At 45.9% G+C, this 22,085-nt stretch overlaps 1 protein-coding gene across 9 annotated transcripts in view; it reads right to left on the reverse strand.

Moving 5' to 3' along the window:
* The window catches only part of PCDH15 (protocadherin related 15), a 642,731-nt gene extending 623,086 nt beyond the window's left edge, over positions 1-19,645 (reverse strand). For 4 of the 9 annotated variants that reach the window (XR_004418559.1, XR_004418557.1, XR_004418558.1 and 1 more), the window contains exon 1: positions 17,379-17,448. The gene's annotated coding sequence lies outside the window, so the exon portion shown is untranslated. Of the gene's footprint in view, positions 1-17,378; positions 17,449-17,989; positions 18,187-19,446 lie in introns of those variants that run through there. The other 5 variants (XM_033065835.2, XM_033065834.2, XR_004418555.2 and 2 more) reach the window with 4 other exon arrangements.
* Positions 19,646-22,085: the final 2,440 nt, after the last annotated feature.

Genomic DNA, 22,085 nt, shown 5'->3' on the forward strand with positions numbered 1-22,085 from the left:
ATCATTTTTCTCTTTTTCTCTGAACCAGCTGAGAAGGTGGAAGTGTTCCACATCTAGCATGGAGAAACATGGCTCTTCCCATTTCTTTTGCAAAGAAACATCCTGAAACAGAGATATAAGTAAGGAGACAACTCACTAATAATAAGCCACTTCTTTAAAAAGCCTAAGTTTTACAGAACCCTTGAATGGTTTGGGTGGGAAGGGACCTTACAGCATCCAGTCCCATCCCTTCCCATGGCCAGGGACGCTTTCCATAGATGAGGCTGCTCCAACCTGAGCAACTTTAGATAATTTCTAATTATTTCATATTCAAAGACCAGGATTTTTTAATTTTTTAAGTTCCAAGATGAGAAGTGCAAAACACTGCACTCTGCAAGCACCCACAATTTTACATAAACTATATATACCAACACAACTTGGGAAAAAAGTAAATGCAATCCTAAGGACTATTTATTAAAAAAAAAAAAAAAAACAAAAAAAAACAAAAAACAAAAAACCTCAAAACAAACACCAAAATAAAACCCCAAACAAAAAACCCCAAAACATTAAGCCTGTATTTAAACTATGCCTTTGAACAAATGACATAAAATACATGACAAGTCAACCCAAAGCACGCCTTGCAGGATTTATGCTATTTTCTCCAGAGTTTCTCCAGTATTTGTCCTCTAACCCAGTATTAAGAATGTGCTTTGGAAACAGGCTAATGTGAAAAGAGAGGCTTTGGCATCACTTGGATTTGACATACAGTGTAAGAAAGGCATCAAAATCACCCAGTACTGGTACTGGGAACAGGGACAGAGGGAGCAGCTGATTCTGCTTCAGCACAAACATCATAAAACCATTCGGCTCCAACTCCTACCTCAAAACAAAAAAAACTCATGGTGGGGCAGCAAAGTGTTTAAATTTAAGGTTATTTTTATATATATTTTCCTGCAAAATAATATTTTAGTCACAAGAGATGTTACAGGGTAAAGTTATATTCTGCAAGGATAAATGAATCTGAAATTGCTTTTAAGGAATAAGTATTTGTCTGAGCTCAGAAAAAGCAATACATCAAAAAAAAAGAAGGTAAGCAGCCTATTTCAGGGCATTTTACCAGTGCATTTACTGATAGTTATCCTCTTCCATTTTATTCTTCAATTTAGACAGCATTATTCACTGTTACTGTTAATTTAGATCCTTCTGTTTTCCTAATGTCACACAGATAAAATGAAGGTCAGGACAAACTCATGACTGTTTCAAAATCCAGAAATCCTGATGAAGTACCCACATGAAACTACTTGATCAAAAAAACTAAGGGAATTTATCCTCATTCACAAATACAGGATAAACTCTGCCTGTTTTCTCAGAGATGGAACATACCAGAAAGGGAAAGAAACACCTTCAGGGAGAAAAAAAAGGAGAACAGTTGAACTCAGCTCTTCATTCTCTTTATGGATGAAAGAAGAGATTAAAAAGATGTTCCAAATAAAAGCAGGGGATTTCTGGCATTTAAAGAACACAAAGGGAGAGGCAATGCATCAATGCCTGAGCAGCAGAATCCCAGCAGTTCATCTTCTCCTCACTCGGGTGTTCTGTGAGTAAACAGCCAGCACAGCTGAAGGGAGAACACAAAGAATTCAAGGGAGAAACGCAACTGGAGCTGAGAAAATCGATACCTCGAGCACACAAGTTATGCTACTCATTAGTCCAGAGCTGAGGTGTTAATGGTCCTTCTGATTGGTGCTTCTTGGGGGTTTTAAAAATATGGAGAAAATTAAAAGACTGTAAAAACGCTCAGCTCTCGGAAGCAATAACTGAGGGAAAGCTGAGAAGTGTCCAGGTAACCCTGCTGCTAACCAGTAATGTAATTTAAAGAGGAGGGCTCCCGTACTCCTCAATCTGTCCTGTTTGCCAGGCTGGAATTGCCATCCTGGAGCTGTAATAAGCCAGAGGAAAGCCTGTATTTGGAGACAGCTGTCAGGGAAGAGCTTTTTAAACTCAGATTTTCCCCAACATTGTTGAGCCACCAGCACTGTTCTCCATAGACAGCTCCCAGCATAATGGGGGAAGCAAAAGTTATTTTCATGTACAATGCTTTTAAAATTTCAATTGCTACTTGTCTCATTGGATGCAATTCTCTGGAGCAAAATTAAAATTAATGGTGAGAGCCATATAATAGTTCAGGGGGTGTGGGAACCCAGGACATAACTTTGGATACCCTGGATGGCTTGAGACCCTGGCAGGCGGCTCAGAAGCCTTGGCACAGAGCCCAAGACCCCTGTGCCTTTGATTTTAGCCCCTGGGAAAATTTACCACCTTTGCATGAAGAGTTACAAGTCACAAAAAGTCAGTAGAGTGTAAGTTAGTTTATCACAAGGTGAAAAAGTAGAATTTTAAGATTTTTAGAATAGGGGTCTGGGGTAAAGATGGTGGAATTTGGGTGTGTTCTGTCCTTCTTTCTCCTTCTTAGCTTCCATCTTCTGAGGGATGTTGGCATTTTTAGATTGGTTTAGAGTAGAACCAGACTGTACAATATAAGTGTTAGGTAGTGGAAGATAACTGTAAATAATAATAGTAATGAGATAACTGTTTACATAGTTTATAGTATAAAAAGATAATGCTGTCCCAGGGGCAGGCAGTGTGCCTGGGGCTGATTTGCTGAAGAGACCTCAGCTGGTCAGGGAAAGAACTTCTTAGATAAGATAAAATAAACTACCTCTGGAAACTAGAGAAGACATCTCCAGACTCTTTCTCTGGTGCTCAGGCTCGAGCACAGAGACTCTCAACACACACATGTGGTTGTGTCAAGCTCCTGAGACACCCCTGACCATAAGAGGGAGGAATGCACAAAACACTCCTACACTTCAGTGGTGTCACCACTCTGGGACATTTGCTTCCATCCTCTCCTCCTGGGTATGACGGGAAGGATGTCACCATGGCCTGCAGTAAAAGGCTGAGGTTGGAGCAAAATGAGCTGTTAAACCTGAGGCCAGAAGAGCAGCAGACACAGAGATGAGGTGCCTTTTCCTTGCTCTGTTATATATTGGCAGAAGAGGGAAAAGCAGAGTTCTGCAAAACTGGGGGGAAACCTTATGAAGGATGTGCACTTATGCCAGAAATTGAGGGTACAGAGGTGTTCATGAGGGCAACCGCTCAGGGGAAGGAAAACTGAACAAGTTTAAGGCATTGAAAGTAGCAGAGCCAGACTGTTTCAAGACATTAATGATATAACTGGTCACAGCATGGGGGAAAAGGCAGGGGAGGTGGAAACAGGGTTGGGGGCAAACAGGGGGAAAAAATTCTGAGCAGCTATGTTTGTATGTCTGAATCCCATGCACAGAGTTTTGGAAGGAAAGACCATGCTAAAAGATGAACAGGTCAGTGAAGAACTGGCAAACACAAGAGGAGTTCACTGCCCAAGACCCACAGGCATCCAGCAAACACAACAACTTCTCAAAATAGTCCTCTTGAGGCAGCAATAAATAAAGCTGATGTGATGTTTCTCCCCTCATTGGAACTGTAGCAATGTATTTGGTACAACATCCTGAGGGGGACATATTCCAGAAAACACAGAACTTGAAGAACTGGTCTGAGGGGAAAGGGAATGGAAATGCAAAGGAAAAAGCCTGGGGAAAGGCACCAACCCAGCTCCCCTGGCCTGCAGAAACACTTTGGGCAGTTTGAAATAGCATAGTGGGTCCTTGGCCACCCAAGTAAAAAGTCATACCTGTTCTTTTTGAGCTCGCTCTTCTGGAGCTTCTAAGCTGTGCCTGCCTCCACACATTTGAGGCTCTAGAAAGGTTCATTACCCCCACACCACCCCAGCTGGCTCTGCTCAAGTGAAGCCAGCAGGATCCTACAGGAGAGCACCAGGGAAAAAGGCACAATGCCAAGTGCTGCCTCCAAAAAGGCAGATTCCAATGTGAGCAGGCTTTAGCTCCAGCTCCAGCCCAAGCCCTGACCACAAGGGACCCAGGCTGCTTTGCTGAGAGCTCAGCAGGATATTTCTAAATGGTACTGTACATGACCACAGATCAGGTGCCAGGTCAGGCACCCCCCAGTGCTGGCCTGTGCACTTGTGGCACCACAGCTGTCCCAGTTTGGAGGACAGGTGTCTGCTGAGAAAGGCAGGAGCTTCTCTTTGAAATGGAGAATGTAAACCCCCTCCCTCCAAATTATTATAATTTTGAAATCAAGGGGCTCTCAGGCAAAGATATGGGAATTAGGAATAACAGTTCTTTACTAGGGAAATTAAAATAGAAATACAGCACTACAAAGAAACAAACCCCAAACCCTGACACAGTCAGAGTACAACCTGACACCCCGTCAGGCAGGGTGTTGGCAGCAGTCCCATTCCATGGTGGCTGCATCCTCCTGCAGTGACAGATGTGATTCAGTTGGAGCAGTGCTCCTGTACAAGGTGCAGTTTCCCTCTGGAGTCCAGTGGTGATGTGGAGAAATCCGGTTTTCTTCTGGAGTCCAGTGGAGAAAGGGGCTCCCTTAGTGTCCCAAAACCTCTGTTTTTATCTTGGTAAGAAATGTTGGGCTCTTCCCCCTGGCTGGAGCAACTTCCAATGGGATGCAGTAATTTTATCAGTCCCACAGTGGGACTCAATGGCCATGAGCAGAAAATGACTGGCTGGAGGAAGGATGGGTTGTGAAAAGATAAAGAACAATGCCCCGCCTGCTTTCAATGGATGGCCCATTAGCACACTATCTCCCACAGAGATAAGGATCACTGCCCCCACCCTCAACAGATGGTGATAGAATAGATACCTTTTATCACACTCTGTATTGTAACCCAAGAAAACAACCAACACAACCAAGCCTGCTCAGAACCAGACATGCCCTGGAAACTCTCCCATGAGCCCAGTAGAGGTGGATCTATGCCCATATCAGCATATCCCATAGAATTATGATGAGACACTTGCACAGCTGGACTGGGTGCACACAAAAGCATTTAAACTGCCCTGAACCAGGCAAGGCTGCAGTATAACTGGTCCTGCCTCTTTTATCCAAGAAGGGACACAGAGACTGGGGTGGCTGGGCACAGAAGAGTTTCCATAAAATTTCTACGCTGTGCGGGTTGTTTGAAGAGAGAGGGAAGGGAGAATATTAGCTCTTCTCAGCATTTCCCTAAGCAGCACTTTGGAATCATGGAATGGTTTGGGTTGAAAGGGACCTTAAAGCCCATGCAGTGCCACCCCTGCCATGGGCAGGGACACCCCTCAGCATCCCAGGGTGCTCCAAGCCCCATCCAACCTGGCCAGGGATCCAGGAGCAGCCACAGTTTCTTTGGGCAACCCTGTGCCCTGTGAGCGTGGTGAGGAAGAACTTCCTACCAATATCTGATCTAGACCTACTCTCTTTCAATTTCAACCCATTCTCCCCTGCCCTATCTCTGCAGCTCCTGCTGAATTCTCCTCTGACAATGATCCCCCAACCCTTAGAAGCCACACTTTCCTCTCTACAAATGTTAGGGGAAATTGTTTGGTTTAATCCTTGGGAATAGCACATTTGCATGCTGCCCACACAGCTCCAAAACACTGGGTTTTTCTTTGATTTAACAAGTCCTTAAATGCAGAAAATCCTCAAGCCCCAAACGAAACCTCAGCTCACACCTCTTGATGCTGCTGGGAGCAAAGCAGGTCTCAAAAGAAAGAGGTTGCTCACTCTGGGAAGCCACAGGCAAAAAAAAGCCACATAACCCCTCTCTCCAGAATACATTGTGGAAGCAGGGGACACCAAAGAGGGCAGGAAACTACTTCAGCAAAAGGACAATGCTGGCACAAAACCAGATTTGAATATATGGGTCTTAAATAAGCATAAATTGTAAGAGATAGGCAGAGTAATTTGAGCAATCAGCCTTTGGCTGAGAAGAGGGAATATTACCCATGACATGCTTTGTTTTGTGAGAGGCAATGTTCAGCCAGGCAGGCTCAATGGCCCCCTCAAGCACTGAATTCCCATGAGAATTTTAACAACAAAGCCACTTGTTTATTTGAGCACTTGAAGGAAACGATTTTCTAAATGATCACTCAAGAGAGGCAGAAAGCAAACTGAGCTGACCAAGGAGTAGGGCACAGGTGATCAAAGAGCCATCAGAAACGCCTTTGGAGGAACCCAGGACAGGAGGCTGGCTGATAACAATCTCTTAGAAAGACCCTGCCAAGGGTTCTGTTTTAAAGGCTGCCTTGGGCCAGTGTTCCACATTTTCTTTTTCATAATCTTGTTGCAAAAACAGCAGAATATCTTGGATTTCTTAGTTTAATTTTTTTCCCCTTTTTGTTCTTTTCTTTATTAAGCCCAAGAAAAAATGCAGGTTTTTATACAAAAACAAAACAAGAAGCTAAAGCCTGCATTATTTGAAAGAGCAATGCAACTCTTTGAAAAAGTTGATACAACACTGAAAAGCAGAGATGGCACAGAACACAGGGAGCAAGACTTTGGACCACTACCTTAGAACAAATTTGAAGAGAGAAGATTCAGTTTTTACCTCCTGCTCAGTAATTCCACCCATTTCCAAAGGAGCCAGGATGTGCATCAATCCCAGCAGATTAAAATCTAATGACCAATCTTTTGCCATTAGACATGCCTGCCTACCTTGGAATCAACATCCAGTCTTGCAGGTAAGAAGTGCTGGGTTTGTTTCTAGCAGCTCTCAAAAATAATTTTCCAGGTTCTGAGTTCCTCATTATAACTGATTTCAGAGTCCAAAATTCATTAGCTGTGCTTCACCACCTCCCAGCTGACACCATTGCACAATGCAGCCAACTCCTTGGAGCTCTGACACTCCTACGTACACAAAGGTGATTTTTTTACTTTCTGTAGAAGGGGATATAACAGCAATGGAATAACATGATTCCTATGTTGTTGCAATGGAATTGAAAAAGAGGGAAGAATTGAAGAACTGATTGTGTATCTTAAGACCTACCAGTAAAGCTCACTTTGTGCTTTTAACAAAATTTTAAGTCTATGGCCTGCCTGAAATTATATAAGGATGGGTCAGCTGAAACATCTGAATGGTTCCGTGCTAACCACAGGAGAACAAGCTACTGCCAACAACTCTAGACCCTATGATACAGGAAACATATGAATTTTTATTTTTAAGTAGCTCCATTTGTATGCATTTTTTAAAGTACAGATGCTACTAATTCGACCTCTAAATCTACCTGACAGACATGATACTGCTATGATGGAATTAAAACCAAGATTGAATCATGTACACAGTTATTAAAAAACATACAGCAGGGCAAGGCTGGCATACAGCTCCCCAGAAAGCCTGTGGCCATCAGACTGGGGAAATAGAACCATCTGAAAATAAAGCTTTATTTTATATGGCAGTGTGGATTAATCCTTCTGAGCATGGTATTGGTCATGCTCAGGGCAGCTGCACTCCTTCAGTGCCTGCTTCAGATTTCACATCCAAACTTCTATGTTTCAGTGTCCTTCCTCTTTCACATGCAGCACAACATCTTCAGCACAGGAATGCCCCCATTTTCCATGAAAACCAATCCACTCTTGTATGCCCATGGAACACACACCTCTACCAGTTCTGATTTGAGCAGAACCAAAGCTAAAAGTCATTCCATGGCTTTTAGGAGGCTCTGGAGAGCATTTAAGAACTCATTAGTGGATATAGCTGTAAAAACAGGTAAACTGTGAAGTACTGTTGGAGCTCCTGTTGTTCCTCAATGCTGTGAGCAAGACTGTCCCTGGCTCATCCCTGCCATATTTCCAAGGTCTCCAGTCAGCTCAGCAAGGGACCCTCTGGCTGAGTATCATCCACCCTCCTCCTTCCCCAAGGGGTTTACAGCCTAATCCCAGGTATCCAGCTCTTCAGATTCTTGAGCCCCACAGCCTCATCCAAATCCATACCAGCAGCAAGCAGCACATTATTCCTAACCCTGCACAATTCCTTCTGCTAAAAGCAACAAGGGGTCCATGACCAGGCAATCTGTTGCATAATGCCACAGAAACTGTCATCAATTCACGGGTTAAAGCCTTTTCCCCACCCCTCCAGAAGGCTGAAATAGTTGTAGCCAGCCTGGAGAACACAACCAATTTATTACAGTGATCGTTTCTTGCTGGCTCCCTTCTCCAATCCCTCTCACTGCTTCCAGCAGAATGTTAACTCCGAGAAAACAGAGCAGTGGGGAAAAGGAAACAGTGTGCCTACAGATGTGAATGTCATGTAAATGTCAAACCTCCTGTTAAAATTTGATCAGTAGACTGAGTGAAAGGGAAAAAGCATTTCGTGAGTAAACCAGCACATTAACAAGAGTTTCAGCTTGTCTGCTCACAAAGGGACCTCAGTGATAAATTTCATTATTCTTAATTTCCCATGCAATATTAAGATGCAATTGATTTTGTTAAAAGTTCATGTATAGCAGTACAAGAACTGCAGACAAATATTGCTTGACAAGATAGAAATATATCAGTCTTAAAATTAAAATATTTGTGTCCCTTTTCTACAACTGCACTTAAAAAATAAAAATAATAAAAAATTCTTTTGCATTACAAATAAAGCTCCTCTACTTAGAAAGGCCTAGAGATGTTCCTGTCTCAGGGACTCTCTCCCTGCTGAGTGACTTCAATTCTGTCCTTTCAGCACCCTGGACAACTCCCAGACTACCTCAAGCGCTCCAAAAGCAAGGCGAAGAACTTACTGACGATGGGAAAGAGATATTTGTGCACAGAGACAGGAGCAAGGCATTAGATTAGATTGGATTTTATGAAGGAATTGTTGTTGGGGAGGCTCTGGCACAGGGTGCCCAGAGCAGCTGTGGCTGCCCCTGGATCCCTGGAAGGCACCAAGACCAGGTTGGACAGGGCTTGGAGCAGCCTGGGACAGTGGAAGGTGTCCCTGCCCATGGCAGGGAGTGGCGCTGGATGGGCTTTCAGGTCCCTTCCAACCCAAACCATTCTGGGATTCCATGAACTGTAGTTGTTTTTAACACCAAGCAAAAGGCTTGCTTCACTCTAAAACACACAGATGCAGGAATTCTACAGCAACATTCAAGTTACTCAGTGCAAATTTAGAATTAGAAAAATTTTCCAGTTACATGACACTTTCTCTTCAGCTTTCCATGTTCCCACCAAATCACTACCACTTCTCAGCACACAGGGACTAACTGTGGCACAACCAATGCCAGCCTCATTTCTGAATTCTTTTCAAACCAGTCCAACAATTGCCATGAACTGACCCCTTTCTATCCAAGAAGTGCCCACTTTTATCAGCTGTGTGTGGCTCAAAAGACTGAGTTCATTTTGCAGTAGCCTTGTCATCACAGTTACCTGTTGTGCCACCAAAACAATCCGCTCATTTCTTCCACAGGAGTTATGCAAGGATATCCTTGGAAAGAACTTGGAATTTCATGCCCTCAATGACATCCTCTGTGGCTGGAAGCCCAAGTCATAAACTTGTCACTATCCTGAAAATTGTGGGAGGGCAAGAGGACATAACATCCATATCTCTGATGGATGAATCTCCCTTAGTGGTTGGAAGACTTTTTTGAATTTTTTTTGTAATCTGCCTTCAAAGAGATTAGAACACCAACACTGTCAAAGACGCTAAGGGAGATCATTGTAACCACCCCCCCCCACACCCCCGCAAAAAAAAAAGAGTTTTAAAGGGATTTCAATTATCTTCTGCCCTTTCCCTTCAATGAGGCAATGCAGGCACTGTCTTCCACTGCCTCACTGCTGTTTGAAGTTATAATCAGGAAGAAATAAAGCCAAAAGGGAAGCGGATTGCATTGCCAGTGGACAAAGCCTCCATTTACTATGAATTTCATGAGCAGCCTGATTCATCTATTCAGAAGCTTCAGTCCCCCCAGCTTTCTTCTCATTCCCTTCCCAGATGAAAAAAGCAACAATGGTGGTCAGCTTTCCTATTCTGTTGTAGCTGCCACATTGCTGAACTCCCCTCATCCACAGAAACCTCCAGATAAATCCAGAGCAACTGCATCCACCAGGAGCCTCTCCCCACTCTCTCCTCTGCTTCCCAAGGGGGCTGCCAGGCACAAGGATGCTACAGAAGCTGTTGGGGAATTCCTGAGGGCTGTACACTCCTCTCCTACTCCAACTGTGGTTTCACAGAATCTCATTCCCTGGAGTTTTTCAAAATACAAAGTCAATTTTATGAGCCCTGTGGTTCAATAAGGCTGAATATCCTTAAAAACCAAAACCATCTGAAACTCACTGGGTGCATTTATCCAGATCTTCCTCAGGTATAAGGACTTACACAAACAACCTTGTTTCCCATTCAATGTTAAAAGATTTCTGTTCCTAAACTGCAAGTTTTATTCCAATGAAAAACATTGCTCTCAGAAAGTAACAAAATTTTGAAGAAGTAGTAAAGGAAGGCTGCTGAAGAAGATTCTAATCTGTTCTATGATTGATTTGGACACCTAGAAAGTAAAAAGCCCAAGAATTTAAGTAAAATGATAGTCCTGGAAAGCTCCTTGACTACCAAAACTGCAGCAATTTCATTATTATGAACAAATTCATTCTAGTGGACATCTGAGTAACAGAATTCAGACCGCTCTTAAGAGATTTAAAGACCCTATCTGTGAATGTTAAATAACTTGAAGATCCATAAGCTAAATGGATTCAGAAACCAGTCAGTACTTCTTTGAATTTAGCTTGTGCTCATACATCTATCTCCCTCCCCTTTCTTTGACAGGAACTGAAAAAATAAAAATTCAATGGCAATCTATTTCTGCATCAAGTTGTTCATTTTTCCTTGTCATACACATGGCACTGAAGTGTCACAACCTAATTCCATTAGAGTGTAGGTTTCATTTCTAGTTTGCACTCATTCTAGATGCAACAATTAAAATTAAATACACCACATTCTAATTACTCCCACTGTGCTGCCTCACAAAAAATTTCCTCAAACTTGCAGTCTCTGTTTGCAGACAAGAAAGCCCCAAATTATTTTGTGTTGTTGAACACACCATCAGAAACCAAAGGTTCCCAAGACACTTCAAGCTAGGCTATTACCCAAGTATAAAAACTGGAAGGAAAAAAACCAAAAAACTTCATAATCTATCAATTCAATTAGCTTGGTGAAGCACAGTTCTGTTCAGTGGAGAATCTTAGGAATAAGGATCTGCCATAGTAGTCATAGTCCTTGAAGTGCAGTCACACTCAAGTATTTGTTGTTTAGATGAAACACTCAAAAAGAGTTTAACGAAAGCTCAATGACAACTACATCAACAATGTTTTCCTCTTTACCTACTCCCAAAAGGCTATAATGGATTTCTCTTTTTAGAAAGACATTCCTTTTTTCCACAATCATGATAATCATCATAGAATCCTGGTTGGAAAAGATCTCCAAGGTCAAAATCCAGCTGCAAATCCAGCCCTGCCAAGCCCACTTCCAATCCATACTCCAAGTGCCACCTGCCCAGTGCTATAAAATCCATCCCTGAAGTTTGAGAAGCTCCTCTGATGGAAGCAGGGGAAGGAGTGTTTGCTTGACTGGGGAAACACCCCTGCAAACAGGCCAAGCTCACACCAAGATCTGCAAGGAGGGAGCACAAAGATACCCCATGTCATCCCAGCAATGTTTGGAGCTGCCAGCCCAAGCAATATTCTGATATTTCAGTAGAACTGTTGGCTTTGAATTGTGCTGTTTCTGATAACATGAATATCAGAGAAATCTGGAGTTATACACTCACATGGTGCTAGGAGATGGCAAAGAGCTCATAATATTCATCTGGAGCATTCCCATGGGGTGGCTTCCAGCAGACCCAGACCATCAGGTCACAGGAGCTCTCTCCCTCTTGACAAAGTCAACCTTGGAATTGCCCAGTGGAAGACAGCACCCACAGAGAGGAATACTGCTTCTCCAGATACAGAGGGGGGAAACTGAAAATGTTGCAATCAGCCACTCAAATTACTCTTCACAGTGGGATTAGTATTCATGTTTTTGTCAAAAGCACCACATGAAATGTAGTGTAACAGATTGCAGTTGTACATCTCATGGAAAAGAAAAAAAAAATCACCAAAACCCTCCAATGGCTGGACACTGAACCAGAATTTGAATGGGAAACAAAGGAGCATTTTTATCTGTTTAAAATATGCGAGAAGGAACCATGTGAATGAATAACTACAGCAATCAGTACGTGAACAAAGTGAGTGCAACAATCTGGCTGTGCAGGAAGGTTCCCCAGTAAGAAGGCTGGAAAATGGACATATAGCACCAACCCTTATCACACATCCCTCCTAGATCCTCAGGCACTGCTATTTACAATGTCCTTCTTACAACCTGGGTCCTGAGCCATTAAATAAAGAATTATTTGGGTCGGTTTTACTTAGAAATGTGTACTGATGTGCACTTCTGGAAAAACAAAGCTATTTTAGGCACAAATTCTTATCCAAATCTGACTTGCCAACCACCAAATTAGTAACAGTACTGGTAAAAGCAGTGGCTGTATGTTTGTCTCCCACTAATTAAATCACTTCAACCAGAACAGTATTTCAGTTCTTAAACATTATCTTTACTTTAGAAAGGACTCATTACTCTAAGATGGCTCCTCAAAATGTTTTACCAGGAGTATTTTTCTCCTTGCATCTTTCCCAAACTGCTCCCAGAAATCTTTCCACCAGCTTTAATCAGTCAGCTTTGCCTTTTTACCTCACTTTTTTCTCTCAATACCTCAAATGGTTTGTTCAGGTTAGAAATGAAGCATATGAACTAAATTAAAAAAAATAGGAGAGCACTTCAGTGACAGAAAACAGCTGCAGCCTTTGTGGCACTTCCCTTTGAACTTCCCTCTGCTGCTTTTTTCCTTGCCCTTCAGACTGCACTATTCCAGGGAATTTATTTGAACCAGAACTGTCTTTCTCTGTGTTGCAGGTCATTGTTTGATGGCAGACAAAACAGGCTGGAGAAGGACAGAAGTCCATGGCCCTTCCTCAGGCAAACATCCAGGACAGGCAAGCTTGGTTTGTTTGAAGTTACAAGGAAAATTGGGAGAAAGCCCAGGATTCCTCTGTTCACCTTCAGGCTAAGACTGCAGTCTTGATGCCACCAGTGCAAATTCCTACTGGAGCGTTATTTCCCAGTGGTTATTCCCAGTATGAGCCAGCACAGCTCAGTCAAGGGTTTCATCAACAGGGTGGGAGAGCCTGACTGGCACCTGGCTCATGCCAGCTCTGCTGTCACTGCAGCTGCAGCTTCCTAATTGAGGTCACCATTCATCTCTTTGGGCCTCTAATTGGTCTCCAAAGCCCCTGCAAGAGGCTCCCAGCAGAGACCAGGTTCCTCCGATGCAGCCAAAACAAACAAACAACAATTAACACTTTTTCCTGCCTTTCCCACACAGGCAGAGAAGTTCCCTTGCTCATCCCAATTCAGCAGTGCCGGGGTTTGCTGCACCCTGGAACCTCTAAGGTAGCTCCTTAATATTTTGTGGCTGCCTCTGGATCCCTGGAAGAATCCAAGGCCAGGTTGGACAGGGCTTGGAGCAAGCTGAGATAGTGGAAGATATCCCTGCCCACAGCACAGGGTGGGCTTTAAGGTCTCTTCCTACCCAGACCATTTTGGGATTCTGGGATTAACCAAGGATTGAGGGCAATCACACTGACAAGGTCAAATTTCTGCAGCCCCACTCCAGCTGTAGATCACCCTTCTCCCTTCTGGCTCTCCCTTCCCAAGTGAATCCAGGGAGAACACCCTTCTCCCTCTCACACACAAAGCTGAGGGGCCCTAAGGAGGCCAGATCAGTAGATTAATATGTACAAAACAGACACTCTTTTAAGTGACTTTAGCTCTTCCTTCAGAGGCTTGTCACCAGCCATCAGAACTAGTTGTTCTGCCTTCTTTGGAGATACAGCTTGATGAAAGTCCAGCCAGACATGCAGTGACCCAAGAACACCCTGTCATTCTAACCCTAACAGCTCAGGAACCCCAAGCACTGCCAGGGGATCACACCCACTTCCTGAACTGCCAAAAACACACCACTTCCCTCTGCTGCTGAGTTAGTGCTGACTGTCAAGACTCTTGTAATAAATCACCTAAGCATGCAAAGCTGCAGGAGCATCTCCTCTTCCAGAATCCCGCTCTGCTGTGCTTGCACAAGCTTTTTAGGCACTCAATGTCTCTTCCCCCAAAAGACTTCGCATCAACAAATGCATCACACAGAATCCTCTGGTGGAAGCAAAATTAATATATACCTGCAAGGTGCTTTTTTTCCCTTCATCAATCAGTTGATTAGTTATTTTTAATTAAAACAGCAAGCTCTGATTGCAGGATTTTGAGCAATAATCCTTGCCACTTCAAGCACTGTTTTCTGAGGTTCAGACACTGAATTCATGAACTATTAATAGGACAGAACAAGCAAACTTGGGTTTAATTGTCCAGCAGCATTTTGGCTTGATCCAGATTTCAAGTTTCCACTATTCAGTTACCCCTCTCTATGTTTCAGGTATCAAGAAGTAAATAATAATTGGCTAACAGATCAGTTTTCATCTGTGCACTCTAAGTTTGAGAGAAAAACACACAAAACCCCCAATGCTTCATTTTGCCAGAAGTCTGTTAAGTTTGCTTTAAGCTTGGATTAATAATATCCAAAAACATCCTTCACGGGTAAAAAGGTTCTCTTTGCCAAACCATTGGTTTTATATCAGACTTACCGTTAAAACTGAACTAAGACCAGATTTTATTTCCTATTTTCAGATTTTGCTGCTTGGCTGGACAGAGGCCCATGTGCAGACACAAATATTAGAAAAAAAAAAGGAAACAAAAGGAAAGCTGCTGTTCATGTTATTTTCATGTTCAAGAGCCTTTGAATTAAGGCCTAGTTGCTACCAGAAGTTTACTAAAGACATGAAAGAAAAAGTGCAAAGCTAATGGTTTTGTTTCCTTCACCTTGCTAAGCACAAACAGAGTTTTAACAACTTATGCCCCTCGTTTTAAGCTGATAAAAAAAGTACTTAAATCCCAGAGTTCGGAGATAAATCTCCATGGATTTCAGGCTGGTAAGGCATGGGAAGAAGGAAAGCAGCAGCAAGCAAGGGAGACCACTTTTTAAGGATGTGTTCCACCAAGTAAAAACGTGGTTCCTGAAGTGTCCAGGGGCCAGTAGCAACACGTAAAGAACTTATGGAAGTTTATTTTGTAAATCGAGGAAAAAGAACCCAAGCCAAGTTCTAACTCCTCTCTGATATCCATGCTCTTCTGTCAGGCCTGGCAAAGCTCTGTATCCCTGCATCAGTCCTGTAGCAGCTTCTGAAGCACAAAGCTGCAGTCTGCAGCAGATGCCCACCCAGCACTGCAGTGGAGCTGTCCCAAACAGCCACAAACCCCAAGCTATCCCACACATCTCTATCATGGATACACAGCAGCAACTCAACACTTGTGCTTCAGGCTTCCATTTCAACCTAAACAGAAAATCAGAGCCCAGATCTGAGAAACTCATTTACACAGCTGATATGATGCTTCATTGGTGAAGGAATGAGTGATAACCATGGTCTCACAAAGCTGACTGAACCTCTTCATCTGCAAAATGCACACTGAACTAGCATTCACTTTTGAAGGTGTGTAGCAGGTTGCTCTACAAACCACTCCCATTTTGTCAGAGGAATTAGAAAATCTTACACTTCTCCAGATACATGCACATGCTGTCACTGAGAAGCTACAGAAAAAACAAGATGTGAAAGGCTGCACACAAGACTTTGAATAATAACATGAGCAAGCCTGATTTAAGTGTCCCTTTACCTGTCCAGGGCCATTCCCTTGAAAATTAAGCACATGTCACAGTCACTGTGCCTTCCAGAGGGTGACACAAGGGGCCTGCCACATCCATAGCAAGAGGGGAGAGCCGGTAGTCCCCGATTCGGGAGTAACCTGCCTCAAATTTTCCGAAGTTTTGACACATCAGAAAGCTGAAAGCAGGGTGGGCTCCCATGCCGCTGCTGTAGGTGCCGGGTTAGGTGTGTGACAAGGCTGTCACTCCTGCAGCAATGCCAGCATGTCCCCGTTGCCCCTTCGGGCGCTGGGAAAAGCACCTATTCCGTGATCCATGCAGCCCAGCCTCTGCCGGGAGCCAAGAGATCCCATCTTTCAAAGAGAACTGAATTTGGAAAAGCTACACGGCAGGAACAGTTTGCATTCATCCCCAGCTTGTTACGTGGGATCTCGAGAACATTTGCTTTACCACTCCAGCTCTACAGTCTGATTTTATTTTTAAATGTCTCTTTTTTCCTCAGTTTCCACTCACCAGAGAGCAAAACTGCTCTCAGTCGAAGTGAGAAACGTATTTTCTTAACAAGCAGACAGCCCAAAGAGCAGTCTGAGAGATTTATATGTCACGAACCTCCTCCCGTCGGGGGGTGGGTGGGAGCAGACACGGAAATGTTTCCACCTTAACTTTGATGACGGGAGTGGGAGCAGCCCGCCTTGCAAACACAGGGGCTTCCCCCCACACCCCGGCGGGGCCCAAACGAGTCAACGGGAATTGGTTTGCGTCCAAAACCCCCTTGCTCCAGCACACCCCTCCCTCTGAATTAACATCCAATCATCATTAAAGGCCACTGCCAAAGCACGCAGAGGGGCTAGAAAGCCAGCATCTGCCTCTCCCGGCTGTGCCCCCCGATTACATCACCCACCCCCTCTGTCTTGCTCTTCCCAAGGCAATCTCAGTTCCCAGGCTCCAGCCCCCACGGCTGACCTCACCGTACATCCCTCAAGTTCGCACAACATTTCAAACACAGGGCTCGTAGCAGCCACGGGGATAGATAAAATCACCGGGGTGTGGAAAAGGCAGAGTCGCATCACCCACCAGGAGCAGGGCACGGGGGTTACCCTGCTGATCCCTGCCATAATCCCAAAGCGTTCCCGGGGCTTGCCGAGCCCGACAAGGTTTCTCTCCGCAGCTTTGCGGCTGCAAGGCAAGGAGCTTCCCGTCTCCCCTCCGCAGGACTCCCCTGATGCCTGAAGGGCCGAGGCACTCGGGAAAAGGCAGCAGGGAAGGCACCAGCACCACTCCGCTTCCCACGAAGGAGCTCGGAAACGAGATGGAGCGGCAGCCTCTCCCGCGCCAAATATTACAGAGGCGGAATACTAACGGGTTCTTTATTTTACCCATTGCCATATGCAGATATTAAAGTCGGAGCGCTGCATTTCTGTCACTACTGGCCCTCACAAATTAACCCTGCATCTCAAAGCGACACCACAATAGTTGAGGTCACCGTCACTCCTCTGCTTGGCGACAGGGACGGATGGGGAAGGGGTGGAAGAGAGGAGGCTCTCCCGGCTCCGGCCGAGGAGCTCTGCCCTAGCCCCAGCAGGGTGGGAGCCTCCGGGCAGAGGCAGCGCGAGGAGCCGCGACAGGGCAGGTGCAGCATCCCCCCGTGCGCGCATCCCTCCGCCGCCCCCGACTTACCCCATTCCGCCGGGAAACTTTGGGAGGAGACGGGCAGCGGGACGGGCTGGGCCCTGTGGCAGCGAGGCCCGCGGGGTCCGTGCGGGCGCGGGGGCAGCGGCGGCGCCGCTCCGCCCGCCGGGGCCAGCGCGGCTGCGGCGGTGCCTACGCAGGGGCGGGGGAGCGGGGCCGCCGCTCGCTGCCCCCCCGGCGCGGCCGCGGCTCCCGGCGCGGGGAAAGCGCTGCTGCGCTGCGGAGCCGCTGCTCGTGCCCGCCTCCCCGCATCGGCGAAAGGGAAAAAAAAAAAAAAAAAAAAAAAAGGGAAGGGATGGAGGCGGGGGGGGGAGAAAGAAGGCAGCAAGCATTCGCTAGGTCCCCGGGCATCCCTGCCTCGGCAGCCGGTTCCTCCGCCGCTGCTCCGCCGGGATAGCACAGCCAACTCCCTGGCAGCCCCACCGCCCGACTTGTTTCCCGGCTACGGGCGCAGCCAGGGCAGGCAGAGCACGGCAGAGCGGGCCAAGGGCTCCGGGTGCGCTCTTTCCTCCCACCCCGCGCCCCCCGTCCTGCCCGAGCCGGAGATGCTCCGCGGGGCCGGGGAAGGAACCTCCGGCAAAGCCGCTCTCGGCACTTACTGAGCCCAACTCCGGAACGGCGCGCACCCACTGCCGAGGCTGTGCCTGCTGCTGATGCCTGATCCCCAAATGCCACCTGTAGGCCTGTTTCCTCGGAGGCTCGGTGTCTCAGCTGCCACCCATCTGAATTTGGTGTGCGAAGTTTCAGGTGGCGAATCAACACCGCGGGGACCTGTTGGCTGCCCGGTGCGCACGGCGGGTCAGCCCCGCCGCCGGCTCCCGCTGCTCGCCGAGAGCATCCCGCACAAACCTGGGCCAATCGCACTCAGTGCACGAGAGACCCCGAGGGGGCAAACCTCCGGGTGTTACCCTAAAGCTGCACAAACCTTCATTTCCTAATAAACAAACCCCGCGTCAATTCAGCTGTTTATGGCCGATACAAGAGAAGGACTCCTCACAAGTGAGCGGCTGCTGGCTTCAAATAAAACTGTTCACCTTTTCACCCTACCCCTCCACTCCAACCTAGAACAGGACAGATTCTCTCTCCCTGCTGGAAAAGACCTTTTCTTAACTAAGTGAATACAAATTGCGAGTTTGGCCATTTAATTACAGCAAACTCCCCTCCCCTCTTGCCTACAAACCCTTTTATTGGGTTAACCCGTGCTCCTCCCTCACACTTCTGCGGGCAACTCTATCAGCAAACCCCCCAGCACACCTATCCGTAAAACCTTTTAAAAAGGAAAATAATCACTCCTGACCTTTCACGTGAAGATGACCATGTAAGTCTCGAGTGTTTCCATATCCTCTCAGATCCAAACGTCAACGTAGAACTAGGAACCGCAAATTTTCTGCACAGAAGCTGAGTAAAATCTATTCTTCCCCAAATATTTTCAGAGGACCCTGCTAATTCCTTTGGAATCCTAATAACCAATCCCAGCCTTCAGAAAGAGTTGCACTGGATTTCCAGAGTCCCGAGGAGCTCTGACACTCCGAATACATTAGACAGCACAGAGTTTGATCCGAGGGAAACGGGATGCTACCAAGTAGCCGACATCCAAGTGCATCTCCCTCGGACAGCGCCACGTAGCAGCACCCAGCGATCAGAGACCTTCACTCATGGTCCCAAGCTGCGGCCAGGAGCCACTGGGGCGAGTGGCTTCGGGCGAGTGGCTTCGCTGTCTCCCGCACCGCTCAGCGCGCGGGGCCGTGGCTCCCGCAGCTCGGGCGGCTTCACTGCTGCGGTGCGGGTCCCCCTTCCCATCCCATCCCTCCCACCCCCCGTGCTCCGTGTCCTCACCTCGCCTCGGGCCCCGGCCGCCGTGCCCCCTCGGGAGCGGCGCGGAGCCGCTCTCGCCAAACGCGGGCGGAGTGTGCCCCCGCCGCGGCTCGGAGGCACGGCGAACTGCAGCCGCGGGCACCGCTTACTCTCCTTCCTTCCCTCCCTCCTGGCTGCCTCGGCTCGCTCCTGCCCGGCTCAGCACCCCCGGCTCATCCATCAGCTCCTCCCCGTTCCTCACCTGTGCGCTCCCGCTGACTCCGCGCACCTGCGGAGGTTTGACTCGCTAGGGAAGCAAAAATAGCGGCAAACTCCTCTGAAACACAGAGGAACCGCGGCGCGCCGGACTCCGTGTGGACTCCGACAGCGCGTTTGGCTCGGAGATGCTGGTGGGGGAATAAGAGGGAAGTGAACTGGGGTGACTTCCGTGAAGTGAAAATTAATATTAATTACAGTGGCTGAAGGGGAAATATCGTGTGTCCCGGTGCTGGCAAAGAGTCAGCTCATTAGTAGAAGTAGTGTTTAGGCTTCTAGCAGTTGTCCTTGCACATTTGTCTTTACAAACGAGATACTTGTAAAGATCCTAGTGGACTTCAATAGAGGCCCACAAGCTTCCTTGTTAATTTGTTTTAAATATAAGCTTTTCCTGAATATGTGAGCTTTGCAGGCTTAATGGGAGATTTTTGGTGAACTATCTGAATAAAAATCTCCAACAGGCAGGATCAGCAGCCTGTGGAATCAGGGACATAGCTATTATTCATTTCTTACTTCAGTATTCATCAACTGCACTGCACATGTACTGAAATTTCTCCTACCTCTGTCCACAAAGTTTATAAGCTTAAGCCCAGATCCATGCAGTAGCCCAGGCCAGACTCCTCCATTCAGAACAGGATGCAAAGAATAATTATTTAACAATAAAATCCCAAGAAGACTGAGGTTGGCTGGAGATCCCAAATCCCAAGCCCGTTGCTGCTGCTGTTCCCACCACAGGTGCTCACATGAAGACATGAGTAGGGCTCAGAAAATGAGTTCTGCCCTGCCGCCAAAAGAAAAGTTCACCAAGTTCCTCTTAGCCTTGCAGCAACTTTGTTTGACCCAGTTCAACTCACTAAATCAGCAGAAAACTCACTGGGCAGCAAAAACCAGCATTCCCTTCACCTTTAACAAGCTGAGGAGTCAGATAAGCAGTAAAGCCATTGCTGAGCAGGTCTGGGATGAGTAGACCTTGCAGGTAGTACAGGACCATCCCCTTCAACTACCAGTTGCTCTTACACACTTGCTCAGCCACCTTGTGACCCCTTCTTCTCTGTTTCACCTGTGTAAATCCAGATTAAATCCCCCAGTTGAACCTGAGGCCGAAATTTCTTCCCTCACCTTCTCTAAAGGCAAAAACAGAAGTAATTTTGATTCAGATGGAGCCTTCTTGTGTTCTTCTCCCATACAAAAGGGATTGAGAGCAGGAATTTTAACCCTTGTGGTACCCAGGTGCTTTACAGGTACACTGTAAATGTTTGAATGGCAATGTGCACGTTGCAAATCAGCTCATAGCTCATGCCTCAGCATCATTAGTAAGCGCACAGGTGAATGAAAACCTCTCTTCTCCTACTTCCCTTCCCTCATGCTTCTTAAACATCCAAATTCTTCAAACTAATTCCTAGAAGAAGGAAAGGAAGCAGAAGGAGGTTAAGCATGAGAGCAGTGCTGCTCAGCATCTGAGGTGTTGCACTGCCCAGGTATTTCTCCCCACCACCATCAGATGAGTCACAGAGATTCTAGCAGAGAATCTTTTTTGCTTACACAAAGGAGACCAACAGATTTGAGAGCTCAGGAGCTTCTGAGCTAATGCAGAATTTGGTAGCATTTGTCATAGTGCACAATCATACTTGAAAAGTAATGCTTTTAATTAGAGAAAAATGTAATTTCCACTTCAAAATCTGGTGGATGATTTTAATAAGGGAGTAGGAATTACAAGCAAAAGTTTCAAGACTCCATTAATCAAATATTTACATGTATTTAAATGACTCTGCCATTTACTTAATCTTAAAATTCAGAGTGAAAGAGCAGAATTGCCACTGTTTGTTTAGGTATGGCTACATTCACTAAGCTCATGCCTTAAGCCTCTACTTAATCTGTTTTACTACTCAGAATAATTGCAAACAGGGCTGTAACTTCTATTACATCCTTACCTTCTCTTTTAAAGAACAGTTAATCACAGGAAGAATGTGCAGAGGCATTTGCAAAGTTCTGATTTTTCTTTTTCAAAGCCAGCTGTACTGAGAATTTGTTCAAGGATCAATGTGCATTTTATATGAATACAATTAAAGTTGTGAATATCATTCCCCAAAGCCCCAAATTAAGTTCTCGTAATCCATCATCTCCTGTGAGTATTGAATTGGATGGAAATGTTATTGATTTCAGGGGAAGCAGGTGCAGCTCCTTCATGTGCTGGTCCATCTCAGGCCATCTGTACCTATATAAGTGTGGCATGTACACTGTGTGCAGTATAGATCTGTACCTCAATACCACCCACAATAGCCTGCACATGGAAAAGATATTAATTCCACATGTTATTGGGGGAAATTATAGCCAGGAGCATCTCGCACGCATTAATTAATTTACATTTACTGCAAGTTGTGTTCATAACAGAGACACAAACAAGCCATGCTGCAAATCATTTGCAGATGAAAGGTTGGCACCCAGAACCTGCTTTTGTCCCCATGTTCAGATATGCATCCCACTCCTCGTTAATTTGGGGAATGCTGAGTGACCACACTGCCCATCGATTTCATTTGCAGCTCTGAGTGCTCAGCACTTCTCCACATTAAGCCTGAGGGTGCAGGAGATGAGACAGTGAATAGCCAGAAAAGCTGTTTTGGCTGA

Source organism: Catharus ustulatus, chromosome 8, assembly GCF_009819885.2.
Source record: "Catharus ustulatus isolate bCatUst1 chromosome 8, bCatUst1.pri.v2, whole genome shotgun sequence".
Classification (NCBI taxonomy): Eukaryota; Metazoa; Chordata; class Aves; order Passeriformes; family Turdidae; genus Catharus; species Catharus ustulatus.